Below are 6,983 nucleotides of genomic sequence, written 5' to 3'. Positions count from 1 at the left end.
CAGAAGCAATCCTATCATGAGCATGCTATGAAGGCACATGCATGAGTTGTGTCTTCTCATAGTGTCAGCTTTATTCAATCATAAAGCAAGGTCTGTTGCAAAGCAAAACACCACACAAAGTCACACGACAAGCAAGATAACAACCAAGAGTAAGAAGTTAACGAACTAAACTCAAAGTCAGCCTGTGAGCACGCAGTTGAGATGAGGCCTGTCAGGTCAGGGTCAGCTCTTGCTACGTGCTGATAATTACATTCAAGCAGTGGAGGATCTCTGTTATGTTGAGAGATCAATTGGGCAGAGCCTTCCATAGCAGTTGCCTTTTTGATGTGATCAGACCTGAAATGGTCAGTGTCAGGAGAGTCTGACAGCTTACTGCCAAAATCCTCCCTCTATAAAGGAGTTTAATCAGGTTTGGGCCTTTGTAAACCTGCTCTGGTTCTACTTGTCATCAGTTCTGGGTGTCTTCCCTGTGCTGGTTTTGGTGCTTTCTGGTCTTAGCTGCACTGCCATTAGCTGCTCACACAACTGCTTGACATAAGACACTGCTTGACATGAGTGACTCCATCTTGCTCTCTACATCCATGTGTAAGTAGACCCACGGAGTTCAAACCTGTTGTTCAAGGCTCAGCTGTCCTATTTTTCTCCAAATACTATACAAAGACTTTCAAGATGTTATTACTCTTCTTTCTTCATTTCTTTCACCTAGAAAATTCTCTTGCATCAGTGACCATTTAATCTGGCCCTTCCCAGTGTGTTTACACTGCTGTCAGGCAATGCTCAGAAGGTCAGTGTTATATAGCTGGTGTCCCATCTTGGGGGACATCTTCATACGTAGCCATGTCTGAAAAAAATAGATAATGATTTCAATAGCTCACAGTCAGGCCAAATGCTATCATTACAATATGCAAAGGAGCCTCTCAAACACTCTTTTCTAAGTTAAGGCTTAGGCAGAAACAGAGCTGAGATTTATGCTCACAAATTTCAAGTTCAAAATTATGGTTCCCATGACAGTCATAACTTACCCTCAAGCACACAGGTAGTATTTTTAGTTGTTAGGTTATAGTAGGAATGTTGCAGCGTAAAATATATGTGTGATATGTTCAGATTACAGCTAATACAAGATTGGCTAATTTAGATTTCCTTTACTCTAAGGTTGTTTATATTTATACCTAAACGGATTCACTTGAGTGTGATTTTTACACTTAAAGAAATGTGCATTTCAAATTCGAGGGGGTAATAATTACTTGCAAATTTAAATTAAAGTAGTTAGAGCTTAAAATAGGCAGTGTTTGAGCTCAGCACTCAATGACAGGTACTGGGAATAATATAACCTCAGAGCACATTCAAATATTTAAGTTAAGGAGACTCGGAGGAAGGAAGGCTGTCTTGTTGTAAGGAAGGAGAGAGGCCTCAAGGTTAAAATAAACCATACAGGTTAGTACGTGTATTACATTCTGTGTCCTCCAGGTACACGCATACAAGTAATTCTTCTAAATGCATTCATGTATTTAGACTCATTCCCTAAAAACATACCATAAGGTGGATATGAACATTTAATCTTGAAAACCAGCATTTAATCATGTGCTTGGGCCTGAAAATAAATTCCCAAGAAGAAAGGAGAAACAGGATATGAGACAAAAAGAAGCAGTATATATTTAGCATCCCCCTTCTGTTTGGATTTCTCAGGTACCAGTGGCTACTTTGGGAAAACTGTGAGTGGATTGGCTTCAGTAGATGGTTAAATTATCTGAGTCAGTCTCTGACTATACTGCAGATTGTGTATGCGGCACTTTGGGACCTTTACTCTTAAAGAAATGTAGATTTCTGAAATAATATGTAGATATTCAAATTCTTTGTCCATAAATACTACATATTTATATATGCAAAGATATCTAAGTAGGCTCATACATACACACACCAACACACATACTAGGGTTTTGTTTTTTTTTTCTTCACTTAGAATTTGAACTATGTGAAAACATTGAGTTCTGGAAGGCAACATTGGATACAAGATTACTCAGGAGCAATAGAAAGATTTTAAATATTTTTAAATGGACAAGAAGCATGATGGGCATGATTTAAAACTTAAAACTAAAAGGCACCTGGGTGACTCAGTCAGTTAAGTGTCTGTTGATTTCTTCTCAGGCCATGATCTCAGGGTTGTGAGATCGAGGCTCATGTTGGGCTCTATGCTGGGTGTGGAACCTACTTAAGATTCTCTCTCTCCCTCTCCTTTTGCCCCTGCCCTGCATTTTCTCTCTCTCTCTCTCTCTCTCTCTCTCTCAAAATAATAATAATAATAACCTTAAAATGAGCATTTTACTTGGTCTGCCCCTCAGTTTTTAATATCCGATTATCAAAATCTTGGGCTTTAGAAAATAAAATTTGTTTGAAATGAACCAAACTTCTGAGATTGGATTAATACAGTAAACTAATCTCATGAACATGAACATACTACTCTCCAAAGTTTCATTAAACGAAAGGTATATTTTAAAGCAGTGGTTTTCAAAGTGTGGTTCCCTGAGCCAACAGTATCAGCATCACCTGGGAACTTATTAGAAATGCAAATCTCCCCTGCCTGTCTCTCCATCTACTGGAACACTGGAGGGGAGGATCCAGCAATCTGTTTTAGCAAGACCTCCAGGTGATTCTCACACAGACTAAGGTTTGAGAGGCCATGGTTTAAAAAGAATAAATCCAGATTAGCCTCAAAACAGAAGAAAGCACCATCAGCAGAAAAAAAATTGGAGACATTTCTGAGAAATAGCACACTGGACTGGATACTCAAATCTTATCACATGCAGGAGAAAATGTCCACTAGGGCAGAAGCAGTTCAGGGAAAAGATTACTTTATGAAAGAAGGGGGGGGGGGGCGTTTCAGGGTTGAGGGGGCTAGAAGCCCTTGGTGATTAATTTAGGTGGTTGCCTTGGTATACCTGGGCAGGGCTGACCACTCTCCTGCATCTCTGTGCTCCTCCTCAACCCTGCTAATGCCAAGTCCCAGGCAGCTGTGGCCCTTACTCATTATAACAGAGTTTGGGGGGTGTGCCAGTGAAGCAGGACTAGGCCCCAGGTGACTCCTGACGAGAAAGATAAATGATCCCAGACCAAGGACATGTGGCTGTCTCTCCCCAGAAACAGTTTCTCTCTCTCCAACAATCATTATTGACAAAACAAAGTAATCTCTACAGATAGGCAAGCAGGGATTCTTAATTAAAGAGATGAGTAGTCAAACAAGAATTATAATTACTTGAAGAGAACCCACACCATGAGAGGAGCACCAAACTCAGTAAGCAGAAGACCTAATAAAACTAATAAAAATAAGCTAGTGGAGCAATCAGTAAAGAACTTTAGAATCAGTTACATTCATCAAGGATTGCAAATGGTTGTGCATAATAGCAAATCCAACTAAAAGTGAACTGAAAATTAGACTTATTTTTGTTCTATAAAGAATGAAGGGTGGTAGTCCAAAGCTAGTGTAGCATTTCATTGATGCCATCAGGATCCATACTCTTTCCACCTTTCTGCTTTCCCATCCTTAGAGTGTTGGCTTTTGTCCTGATGACTTAAATAACTGCTGAAACTCCAGACCATATATAATTGCATCCTCTGAACGAGAAGACAAGAAATAAAAAGACAGCACCAATAAACTTGGCCAGAATTATGGAAGGTTTTTATAAATTACAATACCCAGAATAGAGACAGAGGAGGTTGTTAACCTACAGAATATCAACCACATAAGAGTAATTATTATATTTGGAGAGGTTTAAGAAGATATTGCATCTGTGATAAATTTTAAATGTGGGGCTCCTGGGTGGCTCAGTTAGTTTAGCATCTGCCTTTGGCTCGGGTCATGGTCCCAGGGTCCTGAGATCAAGCCTTAGATTGGTCTCTCTGATCAGCAAGGAGCCGGCTTCTCCCTCTCCCTTTGCCTGCTGCTCACCCTCCTTGTGCATTATTTCTCTGTCTCAAATAAATAAAATCTTTAAAAAAAAAATTTTAAGGTAATTGGCAAAATAAAAACTCAGTCAATGGACTAAATAGCAAAGTGGACAGAGCTGAGGAGCAAATTAGTGAGTTAGGAAACCAAACTAAAGAATGTTAGAAAAAATCCCAGAAATTTAGAAAAACACTAAATTTAAAGCAGAGAAATTGAAAAATATTCATGGAGAAACCATGGAGGAATTCCAAAGAACAAATAAAAAAAAAATCAAAAGAGCTTCTGTAGATGCAAAGCAGGTTACTTCCTCATATTAGCTGAGAATAACCCCCCTCTATTGTCTGTTCCTTCACTCTTCAATCACTAAGTAAACAATGTAAGCCTCAGAATCCAAGACTACTTGAATTGTTAAAGACTTCCACCTTCAAGCTGATACCTGCAACAATGTTGTTACTACTTAGATATTACTTGAGCATTGCAAAGGATAGGAAATAAAGACTAGATGAACGCTTTAGCACATGGTGTTTTTCTTTTACCGCATTAACAAAATAAAATTTATGACATGAACCAGAGAGATGTAGGCAGCCCTGGGTTGGGCAGACATTAAAGCAAAAAAAAAAAAAAAAAAAGTACACTAACAGGTAAAAAATAAAGTGATATAAAGACATTTAACAGACTGATTATGACAAAAGAAAATAGATATTGCAGTATTATTTTAGACCAAATAAAATTTTTAAAAAGGGGCATTTATTGGTTTTAAAAAAGGATATATTTTACATTTATAAAAGGTACAAATTGGAAAGAATATTTAACAGTAGTAAACTTGTATGCACTTATGAACACAACTCTGAAACCTATAAAGCAATCGCTAGTAGAAAAACAGAAATGTGACTTTGATACAGCTCTCTCTTAGAAATAGACTAAGTAGAAAAAAGGTAATAAGTTTGATCTATATGTAGATCATATATATTTTATATTCTCCTCTTTTCTTCTTAATATAAATAAAAGCTAATACTTCAAAAGATCAATAAAATAAACTTTCCTTTTTTAAAGATTTTATTTATTTATTCATTGCTTCCTATGGGGAGCTCAATGCAGTACTCGATCTCAGGACCCGGGGATCATACCCTGAACCAAAGGCAGACACTCAACCATGGAGCTACCCAGGTGCCCCTAAAACAAACTTTCAACAAGAAAGTAAAAGAAAAGACACAAAATAAACAACATTGGAAATTAGAATGTAGCATGCTTCAGAAAAAAAAAGATTTCTTTAAATTATAAGAGAAAATAAAGCATAATTTTGCTCCAATATATCTAAAAATCTAGATCACATAGACAAATTTTCAGAAATAGATACAAAACCAGGTAAAAACATTAATACTGTAAAGCAAAAACCATAAGAAAATATAAAAGGCAAAACAGGAAAAACTGTTAAAAATCTACCAGGATTAGGATATTTTTAAGGCAAATCCATCAAATAAAGAACAAATCATTCTATATCACATAATACAGTCTAGAGTATAGAAAAGTATAAAAAACATGACAGTTAATTTTGACACCAAAGCTGGAAAACACAATACAAATAAAAATGTAGGCCAATATCAGTTCTATTTTTTTTTAAGATTTTATTTATCTATTCATGAGAGACACACAGAGAGAGAGAGAGAGAGAGAGAGAGAGAGAGAAAGAGAGAGGCAGAAAGGCAGGCAAAGGGAGAAGAAGGTTCCATGCAGGGAGCCCGAGGCGGGACTTGATCCCAGGATCAGGCCCTGGGCTGAAAGCAGCGCCAAAACATGAGCCACCCGGGCTGCCCCCCATATCATTTCTAAATACAGATTCAAATCATAAATAAGGTATTAGAATATAAAATCCATCACTCTATGCATAAATGGAGTTTATACAAAGAGTGCAAGGATGATTCACGACACTAAAGGGACATTTGAGAAAAATAACCATAAAAAAAAAAGAAAGAAAGAAAGAAGAAAGAAAGAAAGAAAGAAAGAAAGAAAGAAAGAAAGAAAAATAACCTTTAAACTTGGAACCAGAAGACCTACCTTCTAGTCCTGGATCATGCAAAACACTTAGCCTCTCTGAGTTACCTAATGTTTATTTTTAAAATATCTTCCAATTTAAAAATAAATGATGAAAAATAAGATTTTAAAGAATGGGGAAGACGATTTTATAATATTCTTATTAAGGATCATAAAGTTAAATATTTTATTTATTTATTTGAGAGAGAGAGCGTGCAGGAGCACACATGGTGGGGGAGGGGGTGGCATAGGGAGAAGCAGACTTCCCTCTGAGAAGGAAGCCTGAAATGGGGCTGGATCCCAGGACCCTGATCATGACCTGAGCTGAAGACAGACACTTAACTGACTGAGCCACCCAGGCGTCCTAAGTTAAATGTTACAAATATACTTTTTTTTTTTTTTTGAGATTTTAAGTATTCATGAGAGACACGTAGAGAAAGGCAGAGACATAGGCAGAGGGAGAAGTAGGGTCCCTGTGGGGAGCCCGATGTGGGGCTCGATCCCAGGGCCCTGGGATCACACCCTGAGGGAAAGGCAGAGACTCAACCACTGAGCCACTCAGGCGCCCCATAAGTACACATTTGTGTAAAGATGAAAGTGCCTCCTTATCCAGAGGTGTAGGGCCATTCCTAAAACTTTAATGGCATACCAAGATTTCTGAAGGAGAGGCGCTCCTGAATCCGCACCTCGGCAAGAGGCCATAGCCAGATGCGCTGGAACCATGTTTGGCAACCAGTATGACAATGATGTCACTGTTCGGAGCCCTCAGGGCAGGCTTCATTAAACTGAATATGCAATGGAAGCTGTCAGGCAAGGTTCAGCCACAGTTGGTCTGAAATAAAAAATCCATGCAATGTTTGTTGCATTGAAGAGAGCACAGTCAAAGCTTGCAGCTAATCCGAAGAAAATTCTCCATGTTGATAACGATATTAGTATCTCAATTGAGGGACTTACTGCTGATGCTAGACTGTTATGTAATTTTATGCGCCAGGTGTTTGGATTCCAGATTTGTA

Source organism: Vulpes vulpes, chromosome 9 (assembly GCF_048418805.1).
Source record: "Vulpes vulpes isolate BD-2025 chromosome 9, VulVul3, whole genome shotgun sequence".
Lineage (NCBI taxonomy): Eukaryota > Metazoa > Chordata > Mammalia > Carnivora > Canidae > Vulpes > Vulpes vulpes.
Note: the sequence above shows the minus strand (reverse complement) of the source record.